The following is a 19,993-nucleotide window of genomic DNA, read 5'->3' as shown; positions in this document are numbered from 1 at the left end:
ATCACATTGCACTTTACTATGTGGAAATAGTACTATTTATGTGAAACTATTCATAAACTGTAAACATTTGTCAGTATGCAATTCGATAAAGACTTCCGGCTTCTCGGCTGGTGCGAATATTTCAATGTCCGTATGTGCCAAAACGTTGGTTTGTGACACACCTTTACGCGTCCCTCGCTCGCTGCGCTCGCTCGAAAACTATTGCCCAACCTAAAACCAATCCATCTTGCGTTCATTATTCGATATGGTGGCGACATATTTCGAATTTGCGAACGTGTCGCATCGGTTGTGAGGTCGGACTAGATTTTTACGTGCGAGCGGAGCGAGCGAGCAACGATCACAATTTCCAAGCTATACATATACCTTATATTGCATTGCATTTGTTTCGTGTTATTACCTAATTTTGTCAGCCATTTCGGACATCACATTGCACTGTAGTATGTGGAAATAGTACTATTTATGTGAAGCTATTCATAAACTGTAAACATTTGTCAGTAGGCCATAGGATAACGACTTCCGGCTCCTCGGGCTGGTGCGAATATTTCAATGTCCGAATGTGCCAAACCGTTGGTTTGTGACACACCTTTACGCGTCCCTCGCTCGCTGCGCTCGCTCGAAAACAATTGCCCAACCTAAAACCAATCCATCTTGCGTTCATTATTCGATATGGTGGCGACTTATTTCAAATTTGCGAACGTGTCGCATCGGTTGTGAGGTCGGACTAGATTTTTACGTGCGAGCGGAGCGAGCGAGCAACGATCACAATTTCCAAGCTATACATATACCTTATATTGCATTGCATTCGTTTCGTGTTATTACCTAATTTTGTCAGCCATTTCTGACATCACATTGCACTTTACTATGTGGAAATAGTACTATTTATGTGAAACTATTCATAAACTATAAACATTTGTCAGTAGGCAATTCGATAGACTTCCGGCTCCTCGGGCTGGTGCGAATATCTCAATGTCCGTATGTGCCAAACCGTTGGTTTGTGACACACCTTTACGCGTCTCTCGCTCGCTGCGCTCGCTCGAAAGTTATAGCCTAACCTAAAACCATACATCTTGCGTTCAGTAATCGATATGGTGGCGACATATTTCGAATTTGCGAACGTGTCGCATCGGTTGTGAGGTTGGACTAGATTTTTACGAGCGAGCGGAGCGAGCGAGCAACGGTGTCAATTTCCAAGCTATACATATACCTTATATTGCATTGCATTTGTTTCGAGTTATTACCTAATTTTGTCAACCATTTCTGACATCACATTGCACTTTACTATGTGGAAATAGTACTATTTATGTGAAGCTATTCATAAACTGTAAACATTTGTCAGTAGGCCATAGGATAACGACTTCCGGCTCCTCGGGCTGGTGCGAATATTTCAATGACCGTATGTGCCAAACCGTTGGTTTGTGACACACCTTTACAGGTCTCTCGCTCGCTACGCTCGCTCGAAAGCTATAGCTTAACCTAAAACCAATCCCTCTTGCGTTCAGTATTCGATACGGTGGTGACATATTTCGAATTTGCGAACGTGTCGCATCGGTTGTGAGGTTGGACTACATTTTTACGAGCGAGCGGAGCGAGCGAGCAACGATCACAATTTCCAAGTTATACATATACCTTATATTGCATTGCATTTGTTTCGTGTTATTACCTAATTTTGTCAGCCATTTCTGACATCACATTGCACTTTACTATGTGGAAATAGTACTATTTATGTGAAACTATTCATAAACTGTAAACATATGTCAGTAGGCCATAGGATAACGACTTCCGGCTCCTCGGGCTGGTGCGAATATTTCAATGTCGGAATGTGCCAAACCGTTGGTTTGTGACACACCTTCACGCGTCCCTCGCTCGCTGCGCTCGCTCGAAAACAATTGCCCAACCTAAAACCAATCCATCTTGCGTTCATTATTCGATATGGTGGCAACATATTTCAAATTTGCGAACGTGTCGCATCGGTTGTGAGGTCGGACTAGATTTTTACGAGCGAGCGGAGCGAGCGAGCAACGGTGTCAATTTCCAAGCTATACATATACCTTATATTGCATTGCATTTGTTTCGTGTTATTACCTCATTTTGTCAGCCATTTCGGACATCACATTGCACTGTAGTATGTGGAAATAGTACTTTTTATGTGAAACTATTCATAAACTGTAAACATTTGTCAGTAGGCAATTCGATAAAGACTTCCGGCTCCTCGGGCTGGTGCGAATATTTCAATGTCCGTATGTGCCAAACCGTTGGTTTGTGACACACCTTTACGCGTCTCTCGCTCGCTGCGCTCGCTCGAAAGCTATAGCCTAACCTAAAACCATACATCTTGCGTTCAGTATTCGATATGGCGGTGACATATTTCGAATTTGCGAACATGTCGCATCGGTTGTGAGGTTGGACTAGATTTTTACGAGCGAGCGGAGCGAGCGAGCAACGATCACAATTTCCAAGTTATACATATACCTTATATTGCATTGCATTTGTTTCGTGTTATTACCTAATTTTGTCAGCCATTTCTGACATCACATTGCACTTTACTATGTGGAAATAGTACTATTTATGTGAAACTATTCATAACCTGTAAACATTTGTCAGTAGGCCATAGGATAACGACTTCCGGCTCCTCGGGCTGGTGCGAATATTTCAATGTCCGAATGTGCCAAACCGTTGGTTTGTGACACACCTTCACGCGTCCCTCGCTCGCTGCGCTCGCTCGAAAACAATTGCCCAACCTAAAACCAATCCATCTTGCGTTCATTATTCGATATGGTGGCGACTTATTTCAAATTTGCGAACGTGTCGCATCGGTTGTGAGGTCGGACTAGATTTTTACGAGCGAGCGGAGCGAGCGAGCAACGGTGTCAATTTCCAAGCTATACATATACCTTATATTGCATTGCATTTGTTTCGTGTTATTACCTCATTTTGTCAGCCATTTCGGACATCACATTGCACTGTAGTATGTGGAAATAGTACTTTTTATGTGAAACTATTCATAAAATGTAAACATTTGTCAGTAGGCAATTCGATAAAGACTTCCGGCTCCTCGGGCTGGTGCGAATATTTCAATGTCCGTATGTGCCAAACCGTTGGTTTGTGACACACCTTTACGCGTCTCTCGCTCGCTGCGCTCGCTCGAAAGCTATAGCCTAACCTAAAACCATACATCTTGCGTTCAGTATTCGATATGGCGGTGACATATTTCGAATTTGCGAACATGTCGCATCGGTTGTGAGGTTGGACTAGATTTTTACGAGCGAGCGGAGCGAGCGAGCAACGATCACAATTTCCAAGTTATACATATACCTTATATTGCCTTGCATATATTTCGTGTTATTACCTAATTTTGTCAGCCATTTCTAACATCAAATTGCACTTTACTATGTGGAAATAGTACTATTTATGTGAAACTATTCATAAACTGTAAACATTTGTCAGTAGGCAATTCGATAAAAACTTCCGGCTCCTCGGGCTGGTGCGAATAGTTCAATGTCCGTATGTGCCAAACCGTTGGTTTGTGACACACCTTTACGCGTCCCTCGCTCGCTGCGCTCGCTCGAAAACTATTGCCCAACCTAAAACCAATCCATCTTGCGTTCATTATTCGATATGGTGGCGACATATTTCGAATTTGCGAACGTGTCGCATCGGTTGTGAGGTTGGACTAGATTTTTACGACCGAGCGGAGCGAGCGAGAAACGGTGACAATTTCCAAGCTATACATATACCTTATATTGCATTGCATTTGTTTCGTGTTATTACCTAATTTTGTCAGCCATTTCTGACATCACATTGCACTTTACTATGTGGAAATAGTACTATTTATGTGAAACTATTCACAAACTGTAAACATTTGTCAGTAGGCCATAGGATAAAGACTTCCGGCTCCTCGGGCTGGTGCGAATATTTCAATGTCCGTATGTGCCAAACCGTTGGTTTGTGACACACCTTTACGCGTCTCTCGCTCGCTGCGCTCGCTCGAAAACTATTGCCCAACATAAAACCATACATCTTGCGTTCAGTAATCGATATGGTGGCGACATATTTCGAATTTGCGAACGTGTCGCATCGGTTGTGAGGTTGGACTAGATTTTTACGAGCGAGCGGAGCGAGCGAGCAACGATGTCAATTTCCAAGCTATACATATACCTTATATTGCATTGCATTTGTTTCGTGTTATTACCTCATTTTGTCAGCCATTTCGGACATCACATTGCACTGTAGTATGTGGAAATAGTACTATTTATGTGAAACTATTCATAAACTGTAAACATTTGTCAGTAGGCAATTCGATAGACTTCCGGCTCCTCGGGCTGGTGCGAATATCTCAATGTCCGTATGTGCCAAACCGTTGGTTTGTGACACACCTTTACGCGTCTCTCGCTCGCTGCGCTCGCTCGAAAGTTATAGCCTAACCTAAAACCATACATCTTGCGTTCAGTAATCGATATGGTGGCGACATATTTCGAATTTGCGAACGTGTCGCATCGGTTGTGAGGTTGGACTAGATTTTTACGAGCGAGCGGAGCGAGCGAGCAACGGTGTCAATTTCCAAGCTATACATATACCTTATATTGCATTGCATTTGTTTCGTGTTATTACCTCATTTTGTCAGCCATTTCGGACATCACATTGCACTGTAGTATGTGGAAATAGTACTATTTATGTGAAGATATTCATAAACTGTAAACATTTGTCAGTAGGCCATAGAATAACGACTTCCGGCTCCTCGGGCTGGTGCGAATATTTCAATGTCCGAATGTGCCAAAACGTTGGTTTGTGACACACCTTTACGCATCCCTCGCTCGCTGCGCTCGCTCGAAAACAATTGCCCAACCTAAAACCAATCCATCTTGCGTTCATTATTCGATATGGTGGCGACTTATTTCAAATTTGCGAACGTGTCGCATCGGTTGTGAGGTCGGACTAGATTTTTACGAGCGAGCGGAGCGAGCGAGCAACGATCACAATTTCCAAGCTATACATATACCTTATATTGCATTGCATTTGTTTCGTGTTATTACCTAATTTTGTCAGCCATTTCTGACATCACATTGCACTTTACTATGTGGAAATAGTACTATTTATGTGAAACTATTCATAAACTATAAACATTTGTCAGTAGGCAATTCGATAGACTTCCGGCTCCTCGGGCTGGTGCGAATATCTCAATGTCCGTATGTGCCAAACCGTTGGTTTGTGACACACCTTTACGCGTCTCTCGCTCGCTGCGCTCGCTCGAAAGTTATAGCCTAACCTAAAACCATACATCTTGCGTTCAGTAATCGATATGGTGGCGACATATTTCGAATTTGCGAACGTGTCGCATCGGTTCTGAGGTTGGACTAGATTTTTACGAGCGAGCGGAGCGAGCGAGCAACGATCACAATTTCCAAGCTATACATATACCTTATATTGCCTTGCATATATTTCGTGTTATTACCTAATTTTGTCAGCCATTTCTGACATCACATTGCACTTTACTATGTGGAAATAGTACTATTTATGTGAAACTATTCATAAACTATAAACATTTGTCAGTAGGCAATTCGATAGACTTCCGGCTCCTCGGGCTGGTGCGAATATCTCAATGTCCGTATGTGCCAAACCGTTGGTTTGTGACACACCTTTACGCGTCTCTCGCTCGCTGCGCTCGCTCGAAAGTTATAGCCTAACCTAAAACCATACATCTTGCGTTCAGTAATCGATATGGTGGCGACATATTTCGAATTTGCGAACGTGTCGCATCGGTTGTGAGGTTGGACTAGATTTTTACGAGCGAGCGGAGCGAGCTAGCAACGGTGTCAATTTCCAAGCTATACATATACCTTATATTGCATTGCATTTGTTTCGAGTTATTACCTAATTTTGTCAGCCATTTCTGACATCACATTGCACTTTACTATGTGGAAATAGTACTATTTATGTGAAACTATTCATAAACTGTAAACATTTGTCAGTAGGCAATTCGATAAAGACTTCCGGCTCCTCGGGCTGGTGCGAATATTTCAATGTCCGTATGTGCCAAACCGTTGGTTTGTGACACACCTTTACCCGTCTCTCGCTCGCTACGCTCGCTCGAAAGCTATAGCTTAACCTAAAACCAAGCCATCTTGCGTTCAGTATTCGATATGGCGGTGACATATTTCGAATTTGCGAACATGTCGCATCGGTTGTGAGGTTGGACTAGATTTTTACAAGCGAGCGGAGCGAGCGAGCAACGATCACAATTTCCAAGTTATACATATACCTTATATTGCCTTGCATATATTTCGTGTTATTACCTAATTTTGTCAGCCATTTCTGACATCACATTGCACTTTACTATGTGGAAATAGTACTATTTATGTGAAAATATTCATAAACTGTAAACATTTGTCAGTAGGCAATTCGATAAAGACTTCCGGCTCCTCGGGCTGGTGCGAATATTTCAATGTCCGTATGTGCCAAACCGTTGGTTTGTGACACACCTTTACGCGTCCCTCGCTTGCTGCGCTCGCTCGAAAACTATTGCCCAACCTAAAACCAATCCATCTTGCGTTCATTATTCGACATGGTGGCGACATATTTCGAATTTGCGAACGTGTCGCATCGGTTGTGAGGTTGGACTAGATTTTTACGAGCGAGCGGAGCGAGCGAGAAACGGTGACAATTTCCAAGCTATACATATACCTTATATTGCCTTGCATATATTTCGTGTTATTACCTAATTTTGTCAGCCATTTCTGACATCACATTGCACTTTACTATGTGGAAATAGTACTATTTATGTGAAAATATTCATAAACTGTAAACATTTGTCAGTAGGCAATTCGATAAAGACTTCCGGCTCCTCGGGCTGGTGCGAATATTTCAATGTCCGTATGTGCCAAACCGTTGGTTTGTGACACACCTTTACGCGTCCCTCGCTTGCTGCGCTCGCTCGAAAACTATTGCCCAACCTAAAACCAATCCATCTTGCGTTCATTATTCGACATGGTGGCGACATATTTCGAATTTGCGAACGTGTCGCATCGGTTGTGAGGTTGGACTAGATTTTTACGAGCGAGCGGAGCGAGCGAGAAACGGTGACAATTTCCAAGCTATACATATACCTTATATTGCATTGCATTTGTTTCGTGTTATTACCTAATTTTGTCAGCCATTTCTGACATCACATTGCACTTTACTATGTGCAAATAGTACTATTTATGTGAAACTATTCACAAACTGTAAACATTTGTCAGTAGGCCATAGGATAAAGACTTCCGGCTCCTCGGGCTGGTGCGAATATTTCAATGTCCGTATGTGCCAAACCGTTGGTTTGTGACACACCTTTACGCGTCCCTCGCTCGCTGCGCTCGCTCGAAATCTATTGCCCAACATAAAACCATACATCTTGCGTTCAGTAATCGATATGGTGGTGACATATTTCGAATTTGCGAACGTGTCGCATCGGTTGTGAGGTCGGGCTAGATTTTTAGGAGCGAGCGGAGCGAGCGAGCAACGATCACAATTTCCAAGCTATACATATACCTTATATTGCCTTGCATATATTTCGTGTTATTACCTAATTTTGTCAGCCATTTCTGACATCACATTGCACTTTACTATGTGGAAATAGTACTATTTATGTGAAACTATTCATAAACTATAAACATTTGTCAGTAGGCAATTCGATAGACTTCCGGCTCCTCGGGCTGGTGCGAATATCTCAATGTCCGTATGTGCCAAACCGTTGGTTTGTGACACACCTTTACGCGTCTCTCGCTCGCTGCGCTCGCTCGAAAGTTATAGCCTAACCTAAAACCATACATCTTGCGTTCAGTAATCGATATGGTGGCGACATATTTCGAATTTGCGAACGTGTCGCATCGGTTGTGAGGTTGGACTAGATTTTTACGAGCGAGCGGAGCGAGCTAGCAACGGTGTCAATTTCCAAGCTATACATATACCTTATATTGCATTGCATTTGTTTCGAGTTATTACCTAATTTTGTCAGCCATTTCTGACATCACATTGCACTTTACTATGTGGAAATAGTACTATTTATGTGAAGCTATTCATAAACTGTAAACATTTGTCAGTAGGCAATTCGATAAAGACTTCCGGCTCCTCGGGCTGGTGCGAATATTTCAATGTCCGTATGTGCCAAACCGTTGGTTTGTGACACACCTTTACACGTCTCTCGCTCGCTACGCTCGCTCGAAAGCTATAGCTTAACCTAAAACCAAGCCATCTTGCGTTCAGTATTCGATATGGCGGTGACATATTTCGAATTTGCGAACATGTCGCATCGGTTGTGAGGTTGGACTAGATTTTTATAAGCGAGCGGAGCGAGCGAGCAACGATCACAATTTCCAAGTTATACATATACCTTATATTGCCTTGCATATATTTCGTGTTATTACCTAATTTTGTCAGCCATTTCGGACATCACATTGCACTGTAGTATGTGGAAATAGTACTATTTATGTGAAACTATTCATAAACTGTAAACATTTCTCAGTAGGCAATACGATAAAGACTTCCGGCTGCTCGGGCTGGTGCGAATATTTCAATGTCCGTATGTGCCAAACCGTTGGTTTGTGACACACCTTTACCCGTCTCTCGCTCGCTACGCTCGCTCGAAAGCTATAGCTTAACCTAAAACCAAGCCATCTTGCGTTCAGTATTCGATATGGCGGTGACATATTTCGAATTTGCGAACATGTCGCATCGGTTGTGAGGTTGGACTAGATTTTTACAAGCGAGCGGAGCGAGCGAGCAACGATCACAATTTCCAAGTTATACATATACCTTATATTGCCTTGCATATATTTCGTGTTATTACCTAATTTTGTCAGCCATTTCTGACATCACATTGCACTTTACTATGTGGAAATAGTACTATTTATGTGAAAATATTCATAAACTGTAAACATTTGTCAGTAGGCAATTCGATAAAGACTTCCGGCTCCTCGGGCTGGTGCGAATATTTCAATGTCCGTATGTGCCAAACCGTTGGTTTGTGACACACCTTTACTCGTCCCTCGCTTGCTGCGCTCGCTCGAAAACTATTGCCCAACCTAAAACCAATCCATCTTGCGTTCATTATTCGACATGGTGGCGACATATTTCGAATTTGCGAACGTGTCGCATCGGTTGTGAGGTTGGACTAGATTTTTACGAGCGAGCGGAGCGAGCGAGAAACGGTGACAATTTCCAAGCTATACATATACCTTATATTGCCTTGCATATATTTCGTGTTATTACCTAATTTTGTCAGCCATTTCTGACATCACATTGCACTTTACTATGTGGAAATAGTACTATTTATGTGAAAATATTCATAAACTGTAAACATTTGTCAGTAGGCAATTCGATAAAGACTTCCGGCTCCTCGGGCTGGTGCGAATATTTCAATGTCCGTATGTGCCAAACCGTTGGTTTGTGACACACCTTTACGCGTCCCTCGCTTGCTGCGCTCGCTCGAAAACTATTGCCCAACCTAAAACCAATCCATCTTGCGTTCATTATTCGACATGGTGGCGACATATTTCGAATTTGCGAACGTGTCGCATCGGTTGTGAGGTTGGACTAGATTTTTACGAGCGAGCGGAGCGAGCGAGAAACGGTGACAATTTCCAAGCTATACATATACCTTATATTGCATTGCATTTGTTTCGTGTTATTACCTAATTTTGTCAGCCATTTCTGACATCACATTGCACTTTACTATGTGGAAATAGTACTATTTATGTGAAACTATTCACAAACTGTAAACATTTGTCAGTAGGCCATAGGATAAAGACTTCCGGCTCCTCGGGCTGGTGCGAATATTTCAATGTCCGTATGTGCCAAACCGTTGGTTTGTGACACACCTTTACGCGTCCCTCGCTCGCTGCGCTCGCTCGAAATCTATTGCCCAACATAAAACCATACATCTTGCGTTCAGTAATCGATATGGTGGTGACATATTTCGAATTTGCGAACGTGTCGCATCGGTTGTGAGGTCGGGCTAGATTTTTAGGAGCGAGCGGAGCGAGCGAGCAACGATCACAATTTCCAAGCTATACATATACCTTATATTGCCTTGCATATATTTCGTGTTATTACCTAATTTTGTCAGCCATTTCTGACATCACATTGCACTTTACTATGTGGAAATAGTACTATTTATGTGAAACTATTCATAAACTATAAACATTTGTCAGTAGGCAATTCGATAGACTTCCGGCTCCTCGGGCTGGTGCGAATATCTCAATGTCCGTATGTGCCAAACCGTTGGTTTGTGACACACCTTTACGCGTCTCTCGCTCGCTGCGCTCGCTCGAAAGTTATAGCCTAACCTAAAACCATACATCTTGCGTTCAGTAATCGATATGGTGGCGACATATTTCGAATTTGCGAACGTGTCGCATCGGTTGTGAGGTTGGACTAGATTTTTACGAGCGAGCGGAGCGAGCTAGCAACGGTGTCAATTTCCAAGCTATACATATACCTTATATTGCCTTGCATATATTTCGTGTTATTACCTAATTTTGTCAGCCATTTCGGACATCACATTGCACTGTAGTATGTGGAAATAGTACTATTTATGTGAAACTATTCATAAACTGTAAACATTTCTCAGTAGGCAATACGATAAAGACTTCCGGCTGCTCGGGCTGGTGCGAATATTTCAATGTCCGTATGTGCCAAACCGTTGGTTTGTGACACACCTTTACCCGTCTCTCGCTCGCTACGCTCGCTCGAAAGCTATAGCTTAACCTAAAACCAAGCCATCTTGCGTTCAGTATTCGATATGGCGGTGACATATTTCGAATTTGCGAACATGTCGCATCGGTTGTGAGGTTGGACTAGATTTTTACAAGCGAGCGGAGCGAGCGAGCAACGATCACAATTTCCAAGTTATACATATACCTTATATTGCCTTGCATATATTTCGTGTTATTACCTAATTTTGTCAGCCATTTCTGACATCACATTGCACTTTACTATGTGGAAATAGTACTATTTATGTGAAAATATTCATAAACTGTAAACATTTGTCAGTAGGCAATTCGATAAAGACTTCCGGCTCCTCGGGCTGGTGCGAATATTTCAATGTCCGTATGTGCCAAACCGTTGGTTTGTGACACACCTTTACGCGTCCCTCGCTTGCTGCGCTCGCTCGAAAACTATTGCCCAACCTAAAACCAATCCATCTTGCGTTCATTATTCGACATGGTGGCGACATATTTCGAATTTGCGAACGTGTCGCATCGGTTGTGAGGTTGGACTAGATTTTTACGAGCGAGCGGAGCGAGCGAGAAACGGTGACAATTTCCAAGCTATACATATACCTTATATTGCATTGCATTTGTTTCGTGTTATTACCTAATTTTGTCAGCCATTTCTGACATCACATTGCACTTTACTATGTGGAAATAGTACTATTTATGTGAAACTATTCACAAACTGTAAACATTTGTCAGTAGGCCATAGGATAAAGACTTCCGGCTCCTCGGGCTGGTGCGAATATTTCAATGTCCGTATGTGCCAAACCGTTGGTTTGTGACACACCTTTACGCGTCCCTCGCTCGCTGCGCTCGCTCGAAATCTATTGCCCAACATAAAACCATACATCTTGCGTTCAGTAATCGATATGGTGGTGACATATTTCGAATTTGCGAACGTGTCGCATCGGTTGTGAGGTCGGGCTAGATTTTTAGGAGCGAGCGGAGCGAGCGAGCAACGATCACAATTTCCAAGCTATACATATACCTTATATTGCCTTGCATATATTTCGTGTTATTACCTAATTTTGTCAGCCATTTCTGACATCACATTGCACTTTACTATGTGGAAATAGTACTATTTATGTGAAACTATTCATAAACTATAAACATTTGTCAGTAGGCAATTCGATAGACTTCCGGCTCCTCGGGCTGGTGCGAATATTTCAATGTCCGTATGTGCCAAACCGTTGGTTTGTGACACACCTTTACGCGTTTCTCGCTCGCTGCGCTCGCTCGAAAGCTAAAGCCTAACCTAAAACCATACATCTTGCGTTCAGTATTCGATATGGCGGTGACATATTTCGAATTTGCGAACATGTCGCATCGGTTGTGAGGTTGGACTAGATTTTTACAAGCGAGCGGAGCGAGCGAGCAACGATCACAATTTCCAAGTTATACATATACCTTATATTGCCTTGCATATATTTCGTGCTATTACCTAATTTTGTCAGCCATTTCGGACATCACATTGCACTGTAGTATGTGGAAATAGTACTATTTATGTGAAACTATTCATAAACTGTAAACATTTCTCAGTAGGCAATACGATAAAGACTTCCGGCTCCTCGGGCTGGTGCGAATATTTCAATGTCCGTATGTGCCAAACCGTTGGTTTGTGACACACCTTTACGCGTTTCTCGCTCGCTGCGCTCGCTCGAAAGCTAAAGCCTAACCTAAAACCATACATCTTGCGTTCAGTAATCGATATGGTGGCGACATATTTCGAATTTGCGAACGTGTCGCATCGGTTGTGAGGTTGGACTAGATTTTTACGAGCGAGAGGAGCGAGCGAGCAACGGTGACAATTTCCAAGCTATACATATACCTTATATTGCATTGCATTTGTTTCGTGTTATGACCTAATTTTGTCAGTCATTTCTGACATCACATTGCACTTTACTATGTGGAAATAGTACTATTTATGTGAAACTATTCATAAACTGTAAACATTTGTCAGTAGGCAATTCGATAAAGACTTCCGGCTCCTCGAGCTGGTGCGAATATTTCAATGTCCGTATGTGCCAAACCGTTGGTTTGTGACACACCATTACACGGCTCTCGCTCGCTACGCTCGCTCGAAAGCTATAGCTTAACCTAAAACCAAGCCATCTTGCGTTCAGTATTCGATATGGCGGTGACATATTTCGAATTTGCGAACATGTCGCATCGGTTGTGAGGTTGGACTAGATTTTTACAAGCGAGCGGAGCGAGCGAGCAACGATCACAATTTCCAAGTTATACATATACCTTATATTGCCTTGCATATATTTCGTGTTATTACCTAATTTTGTCAGCCATTTCTGACATCACATTGCACTTTACTATGTGGAAATAGTACTATTTATGTGAAACTATTCATAAACTGTAAACATTTGTCAGTAGGCAATTCGATAAAGACTTCCGGCTCCTCGGGCTGGTGCGAATATTTCAATGTCCGTATGTGCCAAACCGTTGGTTTGTGACACACCTTTACTCGTCCCTCGCTTGCTGCGCTCGCTCGAAAACTATTGCCCAACCTAAAACCAATCCATCTTGCGTTCATTATTCGACATGGTGGCGACATATTTCGAATTTGCGAACGTGTCGCATCGGTTGTGAGGTTGGACTAGATTTTTACGAGCGAGCGGAGCGAGCGAGAAACGGTGACAATTTCCAAGCTATACATATACCTTATATTGCATTGCATTTGTTTCGTGTTATTACCTAATTTTGTCAGCCATTTCTGACATCACATTGCACTTTACTATGTGGAAATAGTACTATTTATGTGAAACTATTCATAAACTGTAAACATTTGTCAGTAGGCAATTCGATAAAGACTTCCGGCTCCTCGGGCTGGTGCGAATATTTCAATGTCCGTATGTGCCAAACCGTTGGTTTGTGACACACCTTTACACGTCTCTCGCTCGCTACGCTCGCTCGAAAGCTATAGCTTAACCTAAAACCAATCCATCTTGCGTTCAGTATTCGATATGGTGGTGACATATTTCGAATTTGCGAACGTGTCGCATCGGTTGTGAGGTTGGACAAAATTTTTACGAGCGAGCGGAGCGAGCGAGCAACGATCACAATTTCCAAGCTATACATATACCTTATATTGCATTGCATTTGTTTCGTGTTATTACCTACTTTTGTCAGCCATTTCGGACATCACATTGCACTGTAGTATGTGGAAATAGTACTATTTATGTGAAACTATTCATAAACTGTAAACATTTGTCAGTAGGCAATTCGATAAAGACTTCCGGCTCCTCGGGCTGGTGCGAATATTTCAATGTCCGTATGTGCCAAACCGTTGGTTTGTGACACACCTTTACGCGTGTCTCGCTCGCTGCGCTCGCTCGAAAGCAATAGGCTAACCTAAAACCATACATCTTGCGTTCAGTAATCGATATGGTGGCGACATATTTCGAATTTGCGAACGTGTCGAATCGGTTGTGAGGTTGGTCTAGATTTTTACGAGCGAGAGGAGCGAGCGAGCAACGGTGACAATTTCCAAGCTACACATATACCTTATATTGCATTGCATTTGTTTCGTGTTATTACCTAATTTTGTCAGCCATTTCTGACATCACATTGCACTTTACTATGTGGAAATAGTACTATTTATGTGAAACTATTCATAAACTGTAAACATTTGTCAGTAGGCAATTCGATAAAGACTTCCGGCTCCTCGGGCTGGTGCGAATATTTCAATGTCCGTATGTGCCAAACCATTGGTTTGTGACACACCTTTACACGTCTCTCGCTCGCTACGCTCGCTCGAAAGCTATAGCTTAACCTAAAACCAAGCCATCTTGCGTTCAGTATTCGATATGGCGGTGACATATTTCGAATTTGCGAACATGTCGCATCGGTTGTGAGGTTGGACTAGATTTTTACAAGCGAGCGGAGCGAGCGAGCAACGATCACAATTTCCAAGTTATACATATACCTTATATTGCCTTGCATATATTTCGTGTTATTACCTAATTTTGTCAGCCATTTCGGACATCACATTGCACTGTAGTATGTGGAAATAGTACTATTTATGTGAAACTATTCATAAACTGTAAACATTTCTCAGTAGGCAATTCGATAAAGACTTCCGGCTCCTCGGGCTGGTGCGTATATTTCAATGTCCGTATGTGCCAAACCGTTGGTTTGTGACACACCTTTACGCGTCTCTCGCTTGCTGCGCTCGCTCGAAAACTATTGCCCAACCTAAAACCAATCCATCTTGCGTTCATTATTCGATATGGTGGCGACATATTTCGAATTTGCGAACGTGTCGCATCGGTTGTGAGGTTGGACTAGATTTTTACGAGCGAGCGGAGCGAGCGAGAAACGGTGACAATTTCCAAGCTATACATATACCTTATATTGCATTGCATTTGTTTCGTGTTATTACCTAATTTTGTCAGCCATTTCTGACATCACATTGCACTTTACTATGTGGAAATAGTACTATTTATGTGAAACTATTCACAAACTGTAAACATTTGTCAGTAGGCCATAGGATAAAGACTTCCGGCTCCTCGGGCTGGTGCGAATATTTCAATGTCCGTATGTGCCAAACCGTTGCTTTGTGACACACCTTTACGCGTCCCTCGCTCGCTGCGCTCGCTCGAAAACTATTGCCCAACATAAAACCATACATCTTGCGTTCAGTAATCGATATGGTGGCGACATATTTCGAATTTGCGAACGTGTCGCATCGGTTGTGAGGTCGGACTAGATTTTTACGAGCGAGCGGAGCGAGCGAGCAACGATCACAATTTCCAAGCTATACATATACCTTATATTGCCTTGCATATATTTCGTGTTATAACCTAATTTTGTCAGCCATTTCTGACATCACATTGCACTTTACTATGTGGAAATAGTACTATTTATGTGAAACTATTCATAAACTGTAAACATTTGTCAGTAGGCAATTCGATAAAGACTTCCGGCTCCTCGGGCTGGTGCGAATATTTCAATGTCCGTATGTGCCAAACCGTTGGTTTGTGACACACCTTTACACGTCTCTCGCTCGCTACGCTCGCTCGAAAGCTATAGCTTAACCTAAAACCAAGCCATCTTGCGTTCAGTATTCGATATGGCGGTGACATATTTCGAATTTGCGAACATGTCGCATCGGTTGTGAGGTTGGACTAGATTTTTACAAGCGAGCGGAGCGAGCGAGCAACGATCACAATTTCCAAGTTATACATATACCTTATATTGCCTTGCATATATTTCGTGTTATTACCTAATTTTGTCAGCCATTTCGGACATCACATTGCACTGTAGTATGTGGAAATAGTACTATTTATGTGAAACTATTCATAAACTGTAAACATTTCTCAGTAGGCAATTCGATAAAGACTTCCGGCTCCTCGGGCTGGTGCGTATATTTCAATGTCCGTATGTGCCAAACCGTTGGTTTGTGACACACCTTTACGCGTCTCTCGCTTGCTGCGCTCGCTCGAAAACTATTGCCCAACCTAAAACCAATCCATCTTGCGTTCATTATTCGATATGGTGGCGACATATTTCGAATTTGCGAACGTGTCGCATCGGTTGTGAGGTTGGACTAGATTTTTACGAGCGAGCGGAGCGAGCGAGAAACGGTGACAATTTCCAAGCTATACATATACCTTATATTGCATTGCATTTGTTTCGTGTTATTACCTAATTTTGTCAGCCATTTCTGACATCACATTGCACTTTACTATGTGGAAATAGTACTATTTATGTGAAACTATTCACAAACTGTAAACATTTGTCAGTAGGCCATAGGATAAAGACTTCCGGCTCCTCGGGCTGGTGCGAATATTTCAATGTCCGTATGTGCCAAACCGTTGCTTTGTGACACACCTTTACGCGTCCCTCGCTCGCTGCGCTCGCTCGAAAACTATTGCCCAACATAAAACCATACATCTTGCGTTCAGTAATCGATATGGTGGCGACATATTTCGAATTCGCGAACGTGTCGCATCGGTTGTGAGGTCGGACTAGATTTTTACGAGCGAGCGGAGCGAGCGAGCAACGATCACAATTTCCAAGCTATACATATACCTTATATTGCCTTGCATATATTTCGTGTTATAACCTAATTTTGTCAGCCATTTCTGACATCACATTGCACTTTACTATGTGGAAATAGTACTATTTATGTGAAACTATTCATAAACTGTAAACATTCGTCAGTAGGCAATTCGATAAAGACTTCCGGCTCCTCGGGCTGGTGCGAATATTTCAATGTCCGTATGTGCCAAACCGTTGGTTTGTGACACACCTTTACACGTCTCTCGCTCGCTACGCTCGCTCGAAAGCTATAGCTTAACCTAAAACCAATCCATCTTGCGTTCAGTATTCGATATGGTGGTGACATATTTCGAATTTGCGAACGTGTCGCATCGGTTGTGAGGTTGGACTAGATTTTTACGAGCGAGCGGAGCGAGCGAGCAACGATCACAATTTCCAAGCTATACATATACCTCATATTGCATTGCATTTGTTTTGTGTTATTACCTACTTTTGTCAGCCATTTCGGACATCACATTGCACTGTAGTATGTGGAAATAGTACTATTTATGTGAAACTATTCATAAACTGTAAACATTTGTCAGGAGACAATTCGATAAAGACTTCCGGCTCCTCGGGCTGGTGCGAATATCTCAATGTCCGTATGTGCCGAACCGTTGGTGTGTGACACACCTTTACGCGTCTCTCGCTCGCTGCGCTCGCTCGAATTTATAGCCTAACCTAAAACCATACATCTTGCGTTCAGTAATCGATATGGTGGCGACATATTTCGAATTTGCGAACGTGTCGCATCGGTTGTGAGGTTGGACTAGATTTTTACGAGCGAGCGGAGCGAGCGAGCAACGGTGACAATTTCCAAGCTACACATATACCTTATATTGCATTGCATTTGTTTCGTGTTATTACCTAATTTTGTCAGCCATTTCTGACATCACATTGCACTTTACTATGTGGAAATAGTACTATTTATGTGAAACTATTCATAAACTGTAAACATTTGTCAGTAGGCAATTCGATAAGGACTTCCGGCTCCTCGGGCTGGTGCGAATATTTCAATGTCCGTATTTGCCAAACCGTTGGTTTGTGACACACCTTTACAGGTCTCTCGCTCGCTACGCTCGCTCGAAAGCTATAGCTTAACCGAAAAAAAATCCATCTTGCGTTCAGTATTCGATATGGTGGTGACATATTTCGAATTTGCGAACGTGTCGCATCGGTTGTGAGGTTGGACTAGATTTTTACGAGCGAGCGGAGCGAGCGAGCAACGATCACAATTTCCAAGCTATACATATACCTTATATTGCCTTGCATATATTTCGTGTTATTACCTAATTTTGTCAGCCATTTCTGACATCAAATTGCACTTTACTATGTGGAAATAGTACTATTTATGTGAAACTATTCATAAACTGTAAACATTTGTCAGTAGGCAATTCGATAAGGACTTCCGGCTCCTCGGGCTGGTGCGAATATTTCAATGTCCGTATGTGCCAAACCGTTGGTTTGTGACACACCTTTACGCGTCTCACGCTCGCTGCGCTCGCTCGAAAGCTATAGCCTAACCTAAAACCATACATCTTGCGTTCAGTAATCGATATGGTGGCGACATATTTCGAATTTGCGAACGTGTCGCATCGGTTGTGAGGTTGGACAAGATTTTTACGAGCGAGCGGAGCGAGCGAGCAACGGTGACAATTTCCAAGCTATACATATACCTTATATTGCATTGCATATGTTTCGTGTTATTACCTAATTTTGTCAGCCATTTCGGACATCACATTGCACTGTAGTATGTGGAAATAGTACTATTTATGTGAAACTATTCATAAACTGTAAACATTTGTCAGTAGGCAATTCGATAAAGACTTCCGGCTCCTCTGGCTGGTGCGAATATTTCAATGTCCGTATGTGCCAAACCGTTGGTTTGTGACACACCTTTACGCGTCCCTCGCACGCTGCGCTCGCTCGAAAACTATTCCCCAACCTAAAACCAATATACCTTGCGTTCATTATTCGATTGGTGGCGACATATTTCGAATTTGCGAACATGACGGATCGGTTGTGAGGTTGGACTAGATTTTTACGAGCGAGCGGAGCGAGCGAGCAACGGTGACAATTTCCAAGCTATACATATACCTTATATTGCCTTGCATATATTTCGTGTTATTACCTAATTTTGTCAGCCATTTCTGACATCACATTGCACTTTACTATGTGGAAATAGTACTATTTATGTGAAACTATTCATAAACTGTAAACATTTGTCAGTAGGCAACTCGATAAAGACTTCCGGCTCCTCGGGCTGGTGCGAATATTTCAATGTCCGTATGTGCCAAACCGTTGGTTTGTGACACACCTTTACACGTCCCTCGCTTGCTGCGCTCGCTCGAAAACTATTGCCCAACCTAATACCAATCCATCTTGCGTTCATTATTCGATATGGTGGCGACATATTTCGAATTTTCGAACGTGTCGCATCGGTTGTGAGGTTGGACTAGATTTTTACGAGCGAGCGGAGCGAGCGAGAAACGGTGACAATTTCCAAGCTATACACATACCTTATATTGCATTGCATTTGTTTCGTGTTATTACCTAATTTTCTCAGCCATTTCTGACATCACATTGCACTTTACTATGTGGAAATAGTACTATTTATGTGAAACTATTCATGAACTGTAAACATTTGTCAGTAGGCAATTCGATAAAGACTTCCGGCTCCTCGGGCTGGTGCGAATATTTCAATGTCCGTGTGTGCCAAACCGTTGGTTTGTGACACACCTTTACGCGTCTCTCGCTCGCTGCGCTCGCTCGAAAACTATTGCCCAACCTAAAACCAATACATCTTGCGTTCATTATTCGATATGGTGGCGACATATTTCAAATTTTCGAACGTGTCGGATCGGTTGTGAGGTTGGACTAGATTTTTACGAGCGAGCGGAGCGAGTGAGCAACGGTGACAGTTTCCAAGCTATACATATACCTTATATTGCCTTGCATTTGTTTCGTGTTATTACCTAATTTCGTCAGCCATTTCGGACATCACATTGCACTGTAGTATGTGGAAATAGTACTATTTATGTGAAACTATTCATAAACTGTAAACATTTCTCAGTAGGCAATTCGATAAAGACTTCCGGCTCCTCGGGCTGGTGCGAATATTTCAATGTCCGTATGTGCCAAACCGTTGGTTTGTGACACACCTTTACGCGTTTCTCGCTCGCTGCGCTCGCTCG

Source organism: Bombus affinis, unplaced genomic scaffold (genome assembly GCF_024516045.1).
Source record: "Bombus affinis isolate iyBomAffi1 unplaced genomic scaffold, iyBomAffi1.2 ctg00000058.1, whole genome shotgun sequence".
NCBI lineage: Eukaryota > Metazoa > Arthropoda > Insecta > Hymenoptera > Apidae > Bombus > Bombus affinis.
The sequence above is the reverse complement of the archived record's forward strand: the minus strand, read 5'-3'. Positions refer to the sequence as shown.